This window comes from Crocodylus porosus, unplaced genomic scaffold (assembly GCF_001723895.1).
Source record: "Crocodylus porosus isolate Cpor-Errol unplaced genomic scaffold, CroPor_comp1, whole genome shotgun sequence".
In the NCBI taxonomy this organism is placed as follows: domain Eukaryota; kingdom Metazoa; phylum Chordata; order Crocodylia; family Crocodylidae; genus Crocodylus; species Crocodylus porosus.
The window spans coordinates 5,968,211-5,983,477 of NW_017728886.1; the positions used below are offsets into that span (position 1 = coordinate 5,968,211).

The window sequence follows — 15,267 nt, forward strand, 5'->3', positions numbered from 1 at the left end:
ATTTCGGGAGCTGCCTTGTCCTCGGGGCCCACGCCTCGGTGGAGAAGGCTGGTCAGGGCTGGAGCGGGGTTACTTTCCACAGTGGATTGGAAAGTGCCTGCTCTGTTGTCCCCAAATCCACTGACACGGGGGCTCCTGGCAGCCAGTCCTGGCATGAGCAAAGGTGGTGACCTCTGTTGAGCCCACAGGGAGGGGAAAAGGGAATAAAGCTTCTTTTTTTCCCCCTCTGTTACTCCCAGATCCCTCTTCAGGGTAAATTTGGCATCATCAGTCCCTGTTTTGTAGCAGCAAGGCCTACACCCTTGTTAATGGTCATGTCTACACGTGCATTTACTCCAGCTTAAAGTTACACAGTAACTTACTGGATTAAATACCGGCAGGAATAGGCCGGTGTCTAAATGTGCAGGCATTACGTGTTAAAAACACTTTAATCTATGTGTAGACTGACCTGGGACTAAAGATAGACTCAAGTCAGTCCACACACACTGTGTTACTGTGCAGTAAGACATCTACATGTGGATTACTGTGCAGTAACTAACTGGGCATGATGCAGGTATCAAATGTACACCCAAGTCGGCATAAGTCGCCATATTTCCTGCACTGTACGGGTGTGCACATGTAGAAACACTCCTGTACTGTGCAGTAATTTTGGTTATGCGCATCGGTAGACACACCCTGTGTATATTATTCATCCTATGATGGCCTCTACAAGCCTCAGCCACAGATGACGGCCGGTTGCACTAGGGGCCATGCAAACAGAGACAAGGCAGTGCTTTCTCCAGAGACTTCTGGGTCTCCACCAAGAGATGACAGGTGCAGGCAGGTGGCAGGACGGACCAGAGGAGTGTGTGTAATGGTAAGCTCTTTTGGACAGGGACTTCTGTTGTACCGTGGAGGTGTTCAGTGCCTCATTTAGGGTTTCACAGCATGAACAGAGGAGCAGACATGCCCAGTGTCACACATCATACCGGTGATGGAGCCAGGTGGAGAATGTAGGCATCCAGCCCGCTGGCTGGTGAACAACCGCATGAGGTGCAATGATGAAGTGTGTGATGCATGAGTCAGGAGCTGGTTCAGGCATCACATTTCCCAGCTCAGATTTTGAGGGAAACTTGGATTCCAGTCCCTGAGCCTTCCTGTGTAATCCTGGATGTGCCACATAGTCTCTGGGGCCCTAGCTGTGAAATGGGTACACTGGGTGAGATTTTAGACAAGTTTTTGAGCACAAAGAGCCCTTCACTGAGACCGAGAAAGAAGCAGATGCAGCCAGAGCTAAGTAGGGAATAGAGCAATAGCCTGTGAAAAGCTCTGGAGGTAAATACAAGGAATGCAGAAGGTTGCAAATAACTTTAGTCCCAAATCAGCCCACCCATAACGTTAATGCGCTTTAACACTTGCACGTGTAGACACTAGCCTGTTCCCACTTACTGGGCAGCAACTTACTGTGCAGTAACTTTAAGCTGGCGTAAATGCACGTATAGACGTGCTGACTAACAAGGGTGTAGGCCCTGTTGCTACAAAACAGGGGCTGATGAGGCCAAACCTACCTGTAGAAAGAGCTGCAGAAAGACAAAGAGAAGTAAGTAGCTGTGTTAGTCTGAAGTCAAATAGAAGGCAGCATTGGCGATGTGTAGGGGGTGCACATGGGTGCACATGCACCCCCTGAGCATGGTGGTCCCCCCCTATGAAAAGGAACTGCCAACACGGCCAGTTGCATCTGCAGGCGGTCAGCAATCGCCGCTAGCCACTGCCAGTGCTGCCAGCGGCGTCTGCGGGTGGTTGTCAACCCCTGGTCGGCGCTTGCCACCCACCCCCCATCGCCGACAGCGCTGGCAGCATCTGTGGGAATTCCCCATTTACCACCACCATGCTCCTGCCACCGCCATGGCCCCCCAGCCACTGAGGGCACACGTCGTTTATGGAAGGCAAGGCAGATTTGCGCCTCATAAACTTAACCAAAGTGTGTGTGTGGATACATACATACATACGTATATGTACACACACATGCATGTAAATTGTGTGTGTGTATAAATATATACATGTATACACACACACGCACATACATATATACATATGTATGTATGTATACACACATACATATACACACACGCACGTACACAGACACACTTTGGTTGTGGATAGATAGATTGATAGACAGCTTGTAAATCAGCAAGCAAGCAATATTTCATGAGCTGAAAAGACATTATCAGGATAAGATGAAAGACAAGAGAATTGCAGTAAGAAGACCAAGACAATCCAAGAGAGGAAAAGGTCTTTGTGTGCAGGAAGAAGAGCAGTAGATGATAATGAGCCATATAGTTAGCCTCTGTATATAATTCCTGGTTTTGGGGATCCAGTCGAATTATGACCCCTTGTTCCCAGGCCCAGTCTTTTGAAGGTGTTTTGTCGATTTTCCTGGACCTGGAGTACCGTGAGGTCAGGAAGTGGGTGGGCTGGTCTGTGAAAAGTGTTCTTCTACCCGCATTTGCGCATCTCAGTCCCTTACCTTTTTCTTGGGTCCGTTCATTCTGCAGCAGGGTTTTTGTCTGGTTTCCCCTAGATTTTGTCTGTTTTCTCAGGGCCGCAGCAAGAAGCAAACCCACAAAACAGTGCCAGGGCACAGAGGAGATATTTTATCTTATCGGGGGGAAGCTCTGCCAGAGATGGGGCGACCTGAGGAATCTGTTCCTCCCCCTCCTAATTCCCCAGGTTTATTTTTGCCTCGCTCCCAAGTCTCGCCTTGCTTTTACATGGCGTTTTCCCAGGCCCCCTGCTCCGCTCCGGGGACGGGAACACGTGCTCCTTGCCAGGCCCCGCTCTCTTTCAAGCTTCTAATTATCATTTTCAGGAGCATAATTGCCCAGAGCGAGGGAACGCGAGCGTGCGTCCCCGCTGAGCTCCCTTTAAATCCAGCCGAGGAATGCTGCGGTCCTCTCTGTCAGCTCCCGCAATTAGTGCAGCCTGTATAATTAGCCCAAGATAGATGGTGTTGGTGAGGAAGCGCATCATCGGCCTAATTTCAAACTGTTATAAAACCAGTGAATGGAAAACTGAGAGCTCCCATTTGTTTCCAATTGAGAAAAGTACCGGGTGAAGGCCGGTGTCCCGCCTCCCCCTATTTTCCCCCCCACCTCCGTCCCACCCCTCTCCATACACACACACGAGGCTAAATGAAACCAGAAGGAGCAAGGCAGAGCTGTGACAAATCCATTTTGCTCTCTCAGGTTTTGAAGGAGGCAGAAGCCCTCGAAGCGCAGGGCGTGTCGTCAGAAGAGCTTTTTCCCCTTGTTCCTCTTTCCTCTCGAATTGTTTCCTCCTCCCCAGCTTATGGGTATGATTTAGAAGTTGTCAGCTGGGCTGGCACTGGGTTGAGCGGCGCGTTGGCCGGCTGTCCTCCAAAGAGCTTTGGGCGCGCCCGCACGTGTGCTAAGCCTATTTTAATGTGCATTAAAGCGTCACGAAACAAAAGGGCTTTTTAGTTGATGCGCATTAAAATAAGCTAATGTGCTTTAAGGGGCACTTAAAACCCAAGCTTTTTAGTTAATGTACATTAAGACAGGCTAATGTGCGTTTTCCTAGTACGTCACAATGGAGGTACTCAATTTAATGCGCATTAACTAAAGTGCATTAATGCACGTGTAGACGCGCCTTTGAGTCTAAAGGCCAAGACAGATGGAGGGTGGTGGGAGAACAAATATGAGGGGACGAGAGAGAGCAGAAAAGACTGGCTCAAGGTCCCACAGGAAGTTAGTAAAAAACAAAACCTGAATATCTGGATTCCCAGAGCACCCACACATGTTTTTCTTCCCATAAACCCTTGCTTTTATCACACCCTGCTATCTCTTGTCTAGCTACCCGGCTCTCTTCCCTTCCTCCTCTTTATTGCCTCCCCTTCATGCAGTCTCCCTTCTCCATGCTCTCTCCTTCCCTCTTCTTTCCTTTATCAATGATAAGGCTGTCTCCCATGATCCCTGGGGCAGGTGGTACCTGAATGGTACTGTGATGTAGGCAGAACTGTCTATATTTTGGGCTGCGGATAGACATTTCCTTGAGTTATTCTTGGTGCGGCCAGGGCTGGCCAAGTTGGAACTGCTGTCTTTCCATCCCAAATTAGATCCACCCATACCCCGTCCCATTGGGAAACCGCAGCGGCACAGTTTGCTCAACCTTCACCTTACATTTAGCATGGGGACCTATGCTTTTACCTAGGTTTGCCATGGCATGCACCAAGGGCCAGATCCTACCCTGAGATGTGCATGTACTGCTTTCCACAAAGTCTGCAGGAGCTGTGGAGACATGTCCCTGAGCAGAATATGGCCACAAGACTCATTTCAGGGCACAAAAACCAACGTTTCATTGACACGCCGCCAGCTCAGCAGGAGATCTTCCTAGAATCCACCCAGGCCGGCACTGTCCTGTCCCAGCCGCCTGCAACCATATGAAAGTTTTGGATGGAAACCCAACACCAGGCCACTGTCTCATCCTCAGGGCTTTTGTTACAAGTTCTAAACTTAAGCCAGATTTGCAACGATGTTGACTGCGTTTCATTTAACCTCTTGGGGTCATCTGGAGCTGACTTGTGGGTGTAGATACCAGAGTGTGTCAGAAAAGGGCCATACCCCTTTATGAAGTTTGCGAGCTCTCTAGTGGTGCTCACCGTGTTGTGTTTTAGAAGCCGAAGCAGGAGTGTGGGTAGCGCTAGTCCTGGTATGTTGGGTAATATGTGATGAGCAAGGTTATGGGGGACCAACTGGGGTCACATCCTGCTAGTGGAAATACATATAGCTCCTCTGAAGTCAATAGCGGACACCTGAGGACTTGGCCCCTAGAATGCTTCTGGCTGGGTTTGGCTTTGGGCATGATGCTTTGGCTGGACCCTGAAATGCAAAATGGTGTCAGTAGAAGAAGACCGCTCACACCAGAGCTTGTGAAGAGAAACCACTGGGATTCATACAGTGCCATCCTAGCTGGTCCAGGGTAACTATGGCATGGTTTTTTCAGGGTCTGCATTGAGTGTTTTTGCAAAGTGCTGGGCTTTGCTAAAGCAGCCAGCCCTCATGAAGCCAGCAAGGGGTATATGGTACAAAGGGACTTCCCTTTTATTTTTAGCTAGAAAACCTTTTATGGGGGCAAATGCAGTCCCACGTACCTCTTTCCATCCCTGTCAGCACAGTGGGTGGCGTTTTACCAGCAAAAGCACTAGCCTTTTCCACTTGGACTAACAGAGAGGTCCCTTTAGCTCAGCTCAACAACTAGAGGAAAACATTCACAGAGGCTAAGCCACTGCATAGCCAACCAGGTGACATCATGCCATGATGTCATCTTGACACCACCAAGCCCCATCTTGTTTGGGGCACACAACATTGCATCATGATGGCATCGTGCATTTTGTCCTCTGGCTGCAAGTGCCCCTGCACAGGCTGGGAGGCTGCTGTATCTATCTCATAAGCTGTGCACCATGGAGGCCAGTTGCCTCTCAGATGCAGAACTGCCCTAGGGACTCCAGGATGATTCACTGGGGAACACGCCTCCATTTGCCTCAGTCTGAAGAGCATCCTAAAATGAAGCTCTTGGGCACCTGGTGGTGTTGCCTTTTGAAAAGGCCTAAAACCAGGACCCTAACCACTTAGGGTGCATCTACATGTGCATGAATGTGTTTTAGTTAATGCACGTTAAATCTAGTACCTCCATTATGAGGTACTGGGAAAATGCATATTGGCCTGTCTTAATGCACATTAACTAAAGAGTATGCTTCCTAAAGTGATGCTTAATGCGCATTATCCTATTTTAATGTGCACATTGACCTATTTTAATGTGCATTAAGTAAAAAGCATGCTTTTATGTGCCATTTTAGTGTGCATTAAAAAAAGCTAATGCACATTCAAGCACATATATAGACGCGCCCATAATGATTAAGAGCTCATGTTACTAGGTTGCCAAGACAAAGGGTTCCCAGCATCCTTAGATTCAAGACACCCCCTCATTAGACTCTAGGAAGCCCTCGTTAGACTGAAGGTCCCTCCCTGGAAAATGCCGGCTCTTCGTTTTTACTTGTTGTTTGGCTGCAGAAAAATATTAGAGCAATTCTTCTGCTGCAGGGACCTCAGAAAGCCCACAACAGGGCAGGATGTTCTTAATACTACAGGTTTCTATTTGAAAGCTCAGGGCTTATCTTGTGAATCATGCTGGCACACCTAACAGTGCTAACATGGCGTGGTACCCCCCGGCACCCTTGAAAGGATCTCAAGGCACCCCACAGTGCTGGTTGAGAATCACTGGTCGAAGACAACTTCCAGTTTGGCTAACAATGCTCCGTCTCACTGAATTGCCTCCCCAGTTTCAGTGCCAGGTACGATTCTTTCTCTCTTCCCATCCCAAGTGGCTGCGTAGTCTTGGCAGGTGTTGTTAAACTGCTGCTCCACCCTACGCAGGTATTTCGACGGTGAATAAGCAGGCCCAGCCCCCTTGGATTGCCCTTTGTTCAGAGAGTTTGCAGAGTGCCACAAGGCACTGCACAAACACGGGCAGTTATCATTAGCACGGTGTGTACCCATGAGAGGTCCCCTAAGAAGGATCTCGCCCACGTGACCCTGTTTTGGGGCATCAAAACCAGCCAGTATGTTGCAAGGGAGATTGAATCACCAACGTTTTTTGCATCTGGAAAGCTAAGAGCCCTTTGGACAGCTGCCTGAGCTGAATAGATTTGTTATGCACTTATGCTCTCAATTCCTGCCCAGAAAATCTCTAACAGCCCACGGGAACATGGTAAACATGGCCGTATACACCCAGGTGTTAAACAGATGGAGATGTGCAGTAGGTGACACCTGCTTCTTAGAGTCACCAAGAGGTTTCCTTCAAGGCGAGAGGCTGGAAGCAGGCTGGTTTGTCTTATTCCCCTTGCTTCTTCCATGTGCTTCTCCTCCTATGCTTGACTGTGCTTATGATTAAAGACATTTGGCTTCTGCCTTGAGCTGCCAGCTTTGCCAGGGGACAAGGTTTCTGGTGGAGGGTCCTTTTCAATAGCCAATGACCGACTTTGCAGATGTCTTCCTCTACAGAGAGGCCGTGTTTCTGGGCTGGCCTTCCGATTTCTGCTTCCGTTCTCATTATGGGCTAATTAAGTGCCGTTTGCCATTGAGAAACAGGCCGAGGGTTACACAACCATGACAGCAGCACTGCACGCCTCATCACCGGCCGAAGAGGTCATTCCTCACAACGAAGAATTACAACAATGAGAGCTTGCCGGAGTAAATCGGACTGATAGACTATCTCATCTGATATCCGCTCAGTAGCTAACACCACATACTTCAGAGAAAGCAGAAGAAGCCCTGTCATAGACAGACGTGAATGAATCTGCCTCCTGTGAAGCTTTCTTTCTCATCTCTAATAACTAATGGCTGGCTTCAGTCCCGAATCATGCCATTTTTATATCTGTTCCAGATCTTTGCAGTTAGCACGAGCTATTCATAGATTTCAAGGTCAGGGGGGCTCTGTTTGGCGTGGGAACTCTGCTCAGTCCTTCTGCCAGGAAACCCATGTTTTCTAATCAGGCTAGAGCATATCTTATAGAAAGTCATCTGGGGGTGATGGGATGGCATCTAGGAATGGTGAACCCATCACATCCCACAGTAGGGTCGACGTCTGCCAGGAACTGTTGGCAGCAAGTCCAGACAAATGTCCCATCCTTTGTGGATGTCACTAAACAGCTACAAGAGCAATGTTATCCAAGAACGTCTATGTTCATTTGGATGCCATTAAATGCATCCTATTTTGGGCATATAGCAGCTCTGGGACTAATTGTTTAGTAGGGCTTCCTAAACTGGGGTAGCTCCCTTGAATTTTAGTGCATTGGTAGGAGCGTTGCCAGCAGATTGAGGGCAGTAATTATTCCCCTCTATTCGGCACATCTGGAGTCCTGTGTCCCGTTTTGGGCCCCCCACTACAAAAAGGATGGGGGCAAATTGGACAGAGTCCAATGGAAGGCAGCAAAAATGGTTGGAGGGCTAAGGAGCATGACTTGTGAGAAGAGGCTTATGGACCTGGGCTTATTTAGTCAAGAGAAGAGAAGACCCAGGGGGGATTTGATAGCAACTTTTAACTTCCTGAAGTGAGGTTCAAAGAGGACGGAGCTAGACTGTTCTCAGCGGAGGCAGAAGGAGCAATGGGCTCAAGCTGCAGCAAGGGAAGTTGAGGTTGGATATTAAGAAAAACTTTCTCACTAGGAGGGTGTTGAAGCACTGGAACGGGTCACCCAGAGAGGCAGTGGCATCTCCATCTTTGGAGGTTTTTACGATCCGACTAGACAAAGCCTTGGCTGGGATGATGTAGCTGGGGCTGGTCCTGCTTGGAGCAGGGGGTTGGACTAGATGGGACCTCCTGAGGCCCCTTCCAGTTCTCATTTTCTATGAATCTAAGTATGAGAGGCCTATTTCTACTAGTTGAGGATCTTGTCCTGTGCAACACCACAAGTTTTCTGGACTGTCCGCTGGAGACGACAGCATTGGACTAAACTGTGCCCCATGCACGGAAATGGATTGCAAAGGATGACAAGACTGATGCTAATATTTCCAGCCCCAAAACAAGATGGGAAAGGGCCCACGTTGTGCATGGAGAAGAGGTGCAAGTAGAGATACCCCAAGTCAGTGATCTTGCAACTTTCTCTGGGCTAAAAATGTGCCACTGTTTAACTAGTTCAAACCCTTGTGATGCTAGAGGTTGAGTAATATTGAGCATGGACATTGCTTGCATTGGAGACCTGCAACAACCAGAGGCAGGACGAGTGTGGCTGTGAACCGATGGGCCCCGGTCTTATTGGTGTTCCCAACCTTAACCCCAAAGAAGCCACAAAGCAGATCATGTGAATTTCCCCTAAAATAGCTGGGCTTTTCAGTCCATCAGCTGTCTGAGCCATGCAGTGATAGCCCCTTGAAGACAGCATGCAGCCCGCCTTGGGGTTCCCTGATGGATTCTGCAGTTCAGGGCAGACCTGCTCATCCGCACCGATTTGCAGACCTTCACCCAGCGCTACTTTACTCTGGCATGTCCAGAAATCGAAGAGCTGAAAGCATGGCAGGAAAATATACCACTCGCCTCCCTTTTAAGAACGGGAGCCTCTGTTCCAGGGCTGACAGATGAGACGTCCGTGGCACGGGGAGGGTTGGAGCACCTGCAGGTCCGAGAACACGGCTCAGATACCAGCTGCTGCAAACTAGCGCAGTTGGGGTCTGGCTTCAGACCCAATGTCCTCTTACAAATCTGGTTATCGTTCAGGAAGGAGAGGACAGAAGAACTTTCTCATGGGATGACAGGAACCGTTGGAGGCATTTCCTTGATGTACTTGGGCATCCTCATTCAGGGACTGCTTCTGGCATGAAGTATAATACTGTATTATCCCAAAACAAAATGAGAGGCAAAGGGAGCTTTCAGGTATGAGAACATTTCACACCAGTTTGAATGCAGGTATTTATTCATTGAGGCAAGTGGAGGGGAAACAAAAAACCCATTAGGATTGGTGGTGACAAGTTGCATTTATTACATTTCCATTAAGAGGAGCAACATCCTCCTCTGATGAATCATGAATCCACAGCTCCTGACAGTGGTTTGAAAATAAAAACAGCTCCAAAAAGCTAAAGAGCTTTCAAGGGTGGCAGAGATGGAGGATTAACAGAGCCACTGAGACATAAATTTCCCTCTTTTTTTTTTAACTGCCAGTTTTCCTTGCTCTCCTGTCCCCAGAATACCTCCCTATAATACTTCTCAGGGCACAAGCCAAGGTTATGAGCTTGGCAGGGTGGTGTACAATGCCAAAGAGACTTGTGGACGGATCACAGTGCATTATCCCTTGGGAGAGGTGGCCCTGTTGTCTTCAATGCATGGAACAGCCCCGGAAAATAAGGTGTTAGTTATCTCCCGCCTCCCATGCCCAGCAGCAGCTGTAAAAGTTTGAGAATCAGCATGTAGCTGAAAAGTTTAGGAGAGGCGAGGATTTTTTGGTGATGTTTTGCACCAACAGTCAAGTTGGAAGAGCTGTTGGGGCACTAGGTGCCCTTCCTTGGGTCTAGAAGGACTTTCAAGGGTCTTTCTAGACAGGACTGTCTGTCATTGATCATTTCCTCAGCTCATGTAGGATTCAAGTGTTGTTGCAGCCATGATGGTCCAGGGAATTAGCAAGAGGCAGGGGGTGATATCTTTTATTGGACCAACTGGATAGTTGGAAGAGCTGTTGGACAAGTTTTTGAGCAACAACTGCCCTTCCACAGCCCTTGCCTCTCATGCATTTCCTGGACGATCATGACTACAGCGACACTCCAACCGTATCACTGAGAGGTTTATCAGCAATGAATGTAAAACATCTTACCCTTCCATAACTCCTGGATATGCCATGAGAGAAGTAACGTGTCAGAGTTTTAAGTACATGCGCCATGAACGACACATTGGGCACATCTACACATGTATTTATGCTGGCTTAAATTTACAGCACAGTAATTTACTGCGCAGTGAGTGGGAATAGGCCAGCATCCACACATACAGGCATTAAAGCGCATTAACGCTGTGTGCAGACTGACTCAAGACTCAAGTTAGTCCCAAGTCAGGCCACACACACAGTATTACTGCACAATAACTCGTCTACATGTGCGTTCCCGCGCAGTAACTAATTGGGTGTAAATTTGATCCTGGCAGGATGCACGTATCAAAGTTATTCTCAAGTCAGCATAAGTCTCCCTATTTACTGTGTGGTACCAACATGCATGTGTAGACATGCACTTGTACTGAGCAGTAATTTTGGTTACTGTCCAGTAATGCACATGTGCAGGCATACCCATTGAGAGGTTAATTTTAAGGGGAGCTATGAGGTGTCTTTTTAAAGGTTGCTTTTATCTACTAGAATTACAACACTGAGACCATAAGTAGAGAGAACAAGAATATTTCTCTCCTTTGTTTCCACCCAATTTGTACGTTTTATGCATTAGATAGCCCATAATGTCGAGAGCCTTCTGGGATGGATTTTCAGAGGAGCTCAGCTCCCAGTTTTAAGCATCTGAACAAGGTCCAGATTTGCAAAAGCCCTCAGCACCCGACATTCAGCCTCATTTCCCTTATAGGCCAGACTTTCAGACAAGTGTCACATGCACTGTACGGATCCCTTTTGCAGATCCAGGGGCTGGCTGCCTTTCCACTGCAATGGGTCCCCCCACGTTTCCAGAGGTGCTTTGCAGAGGAGCGTTCGCCGTTTCAAATTTCATTGAATGTCTGTGTTTTCTTGTGTGATGAGGGAGAACAGAGGTTTCTAGTCTGCCACCAGGACTGTCCAACTGACAATAGGCACAGTGCAGGGGGGCTGCATGCAGAAATTTTACCATCACGCAGAAATTTTACCATGTCACCTCTTATTCCTGTCCTAGGTGACAAGCCCAGTCCTTCCTGTCCCTTTTCCCAGAGAGTTTCTCCAGTATTTTGACCTTTTTGCACTTTTTCTATATCCTCTTCAAGATGGTGCAGCTGACACCACGCAGAGGGTTGCAAGTGAGGCTTCCACCTTCATGTCAATATAAGCATTATGTACTGCACAGGGCTAAGCAAACACTTGGCTGCAATGGTGTAAAAAAGGAATTTTTTTACACCAGCCTTGAGCTGGGGGGTCAGATGAGATGGTCAGCTCCTGATCCTGTGTTGCTGGAAGAAGAAATTCGTATGAGCTGGCTCTGAATAAATGTAGACTGGGAATGAGAAGGTTTCTAGCCAGAAGTGGAAATGAGCTTCTGAAACAGTCTCTAGATGGGGGTATCAAGGAGAAGAAAACTCCTTTTAAGATAGAGCTTTTATCCATTTACTGAAGGGGTTATATGATGTAGTTGCTGCCATAGCAAGGGGCTGGCTTGATCCCCTTGGCAGTCCATTCTGACCCTGTCTCCCATATTATTCTGCATCCCAGCGTTATGCATCCAAACATTTCACTAGTTTCTTTTATTTTGCCCAGAGCTGCACATTCAGCAGAGAGTTTTCTAGTGCAGTAAATACCGGCATGCAATGAATGAGAACTAAAAAACAAACTTTAAATGTGGTGCATTAGGTGACCTTTGCAGACCCTTTGTCTGTCTCTAATGAACTAGCTCCCTGAGGGACCATCTCCCAGTTGCCGACTCCTTCTGTTAGGGAGCATCTTGAAATGATAACATCTATCACTGCAGGCTTCATTTCACTACCCGCACTAGCACCAAGGTCTTTCTTGAGTTGCTGCAGTTAACAGAGAGCCAGGCAAGGCATCTGAGTCCAGCTTGTCTTCCAAGCACAGACGCACCAGCAGAGTAGCTGAACTTGGATCTAAGGCCTGAGGGAGTTAAACAGGGGAAATAATTATTAGAAAGCAAAACAGGAAATCAGCTAGGGAAATTCGGAGTCAAGGAAAACAATCGAGGGAATCAGTAATGCCCCGAATGGGGAAAAATGGGACGGGGTCTGATTTGATTAAGGCACCTCTATTTCTGCCCTTGCCTCATCTGTATTAAAACTGGCAAAGCAAAAGTGACTTTCTTCTGCCGAAAGCTGGACATCGGCCCAGACGCAGAAACCTCAGCACCCCAGTGAGACCTGCAACGTGTGCCCTGGCTGGGGAGAAACTGCCCCAACTTCTCTCCGTGTGCGTGCACGCTCTGTGCCTCTGGGTGGGGGGCTCGTAACCAGTGCGGGAGTTTCTGGAACAAGCTGGGTTGAGGGAAGGAGGAGGAGGAGGAGACTCTCTGGGCTAAGTGCCCCATTGAACTGGCCACAAGCCATATTACTGCGGTCAGTCAGAGTGGGACTGGTCCTCAAATTGGCCCAGGCTGGTAGCCCTTGTCATCTGAGGCGGGGGGAGATGGATGGGTGAGCTCCACTTATCCAGTTACTGGACCCTTGGGCCAACCAGACCCCAAGCCAACGTGATGGGTCATTGATGGGTCTTATGAAGCCGAGACCTTCTGGAAACAAAGCAAACCTCAGACTGGCCTTGGGAGCCGCTTCTCATGGGAGGCGGAGGCGGAGGCGGAGGCGGAGGCGGAGGAGTTCGGCTTATTCACAGACAAGAAATTCGGTTTCCTTCAAGAAAAGAAAAATCAACAAAACCAATAGGTTCATTTCCTTCTTCCCTCCCTCTTTGCCTTCCTCTTTCCCTCCTTCCCTTCCTTCCTTCCTTCCTGCGAAAAACTACAATGTTTTCACTAAAAAAGATAATACATTTCAGTTTTTAATGGACTCCCACAAGTATTTTTGGGGTACATAGGTTGGGTTTGTAGGTTGTTTGGGTTTTTGGGGGGGGGGACGGGGGGATTGGTAAAACTTGTACATAATCAAAAACCCCGCACTATTCTTCCCTTATGGACAGAACAGCTCTCATGACTTTTTCAAGGATATGGAATAGGTTAGAGTAACTCCTTCTCATATTGCCGGGGAGATGGGGGTGGTATTTGTTTTCTGGGACATGAAAGCACAATACCTTAGCACCTGCTCTTGAATCCCTTACAAGTTGTGAGCACCTGCCACCTGGCAAAATCTAGTCCTTCGCCAATCAGTATGCAAAGATATGCTTATTTATGCCACTTTGTTTCTTTAAGGCCTTGCAGGAGACAGATTTAATTGCTATGCTAGTGCATGTGCTGTTACAAGAATAAAGGTACTCCTCCAGCCACCTTGTCCCCCCCACCTTCAGATATGACAGACTGTCTCTGCTTCTGTCCTTAATCACTTCCGACGTTTTCCTAACTAGCACATATAACCGCAAAATCACCTGCTCATTACCCAGCTGATTCTTCTTCCCTGAGTGGCACAGTCAGGGGCTGGCTCTCAACTTGCCTTTGAACTAGGATTAAAACCCCTCATTGGTCCTAGTGATTAACAGGTCTGCAGCTCTTAGAAGATGCCAAGTGCCCTGGGGGGGTGTGGAAGCCACAGAAGAAAGACTAGGATCTGACTGGCAGTGGGGGACGGGTTTTCATACCTGGGACTCATCGAGTGCTCGACAGGGAAAAGTCTTTGCTCAACTTTGCAGGCCCCCGCTGAGCAAATGAGGCACATTGTAAAAACCTCTTAGGGTAATTCTCTCCACTGGCTGTGCAGCAGAAAATGGCTTTTGGAGGAAGCAGACATTTGTTTAAACATACACACACATATACATACAGACACACATGGACACGCATACACACACACACATATATACAGACATAGGTGTGTGCACATACACACTGTGCGTGTGTGTGTGTATATATACGCACACATACGTGTATGTATCTATATATGTATGTATCTGTGTGCGTATATATATGTATTTACGTATGTATGTATGTGCATACATATATATATATGTGTGTGTGTGTGGGTATACACACACAGACAAGGGCTGTTCAAAAAGTATCAAGACTGATGCTGTAGGAAACAACATATTTGATTTACAAGGGTTTCGGCTTAATCTCCTTCGAAGGGCGCTTCTTCTGCAGCCACACACTTCTCCCAATGTTTCTGCTGTTGCTGGAAGTGCCTCTGATCAGCAATTTGTGGAAGCACTAAAAGCTGCTCAGTCGCATTTTGTTTTAGGGTGTCCTCATCACAAACTCTTCTTCCTGTCAAGGTTTTCTTTAGTTGAGGGGTGCATGGGGCCATATCAGGGGAATATGGAGGCTGCAGCACTTGTGGGATATGGTGCGACTTTTTTCTCTTCCCTCAACTAAGAAAACCTTGAAAGGAAGGACTTTAGTCCCAAGTCAGTCTACACCATAGGCGATGCATAGGGAGAGTATTGGGGGGGCACATGCCCCCCCTGCCCACAGCGAGCGCTCCGGCTGGTAGGGGGGCATAGACAATGCCAGTGCTCCCCTGAAATTTCTGCCGCTGTGCTGCATGCAGAAGTCCTGTTACTACCATCGCTGCCGTGCTGCTGGTGCGCTCAGCGACCAGTTGCTGCCCCGCCCCCGTCGTGCCCCACTGCCGCCAGGCTTGGGAGGCACTAGTTGCCCATGATCCACACACAGCTTTAATGCACTTTAAATTCAATGCTCTTTAAAGCCTGCACGTGTAGACACCAGCCTATTCCGGCTTACTGCGCAGTAATTTACTACACAATGCCAGCTTGCATCCATAGATGCTTCTCAAGCAAATCCCAGGACATCATTCTCCCCTTGTACTCGGCCTGGGTGAGGTCGCAGCTGGAGTTCTGCGTCCAGTTTTGGGCTCCACAATTCAAAAAGGATGTGGAGAAGCTTGAGAGAGTCCAGAGGAGAGCCACGCGCATGATCAGAG

The 15,267-nt window shown here is 48.2% G+C and overlaps 1 protein-coding gene and 1 long non-coding RNA gene across 2 annotated transcripts in view; one reads left to right on the forward strand and one right to left on the reverse strand.

The window, feature by feature from the left end:
- PTH1R (parathyroid hormone 1 receptor) overlaps positions 1–15,267 on the forward strand; it is a 136,703-nt gene that overhangs the window by 32,106 nt on the left and 89,330 nt on the right. The gene's annotated exons all lie outside the window — the stretch shown is intronic.
- Positions 825–10,762, reverse strand: LOC109306383. Its single transcript, XR_002099967.1, has 3 exons — positions 10,745–10,762; positions 7,298–7,305; positions 825–1,460 (listed from the first exon to the last, which is right to left on the reverse strand). It is a non-coding gene; the product is annotated as an uncharacterized LOC109306383 (long non-coding RNA).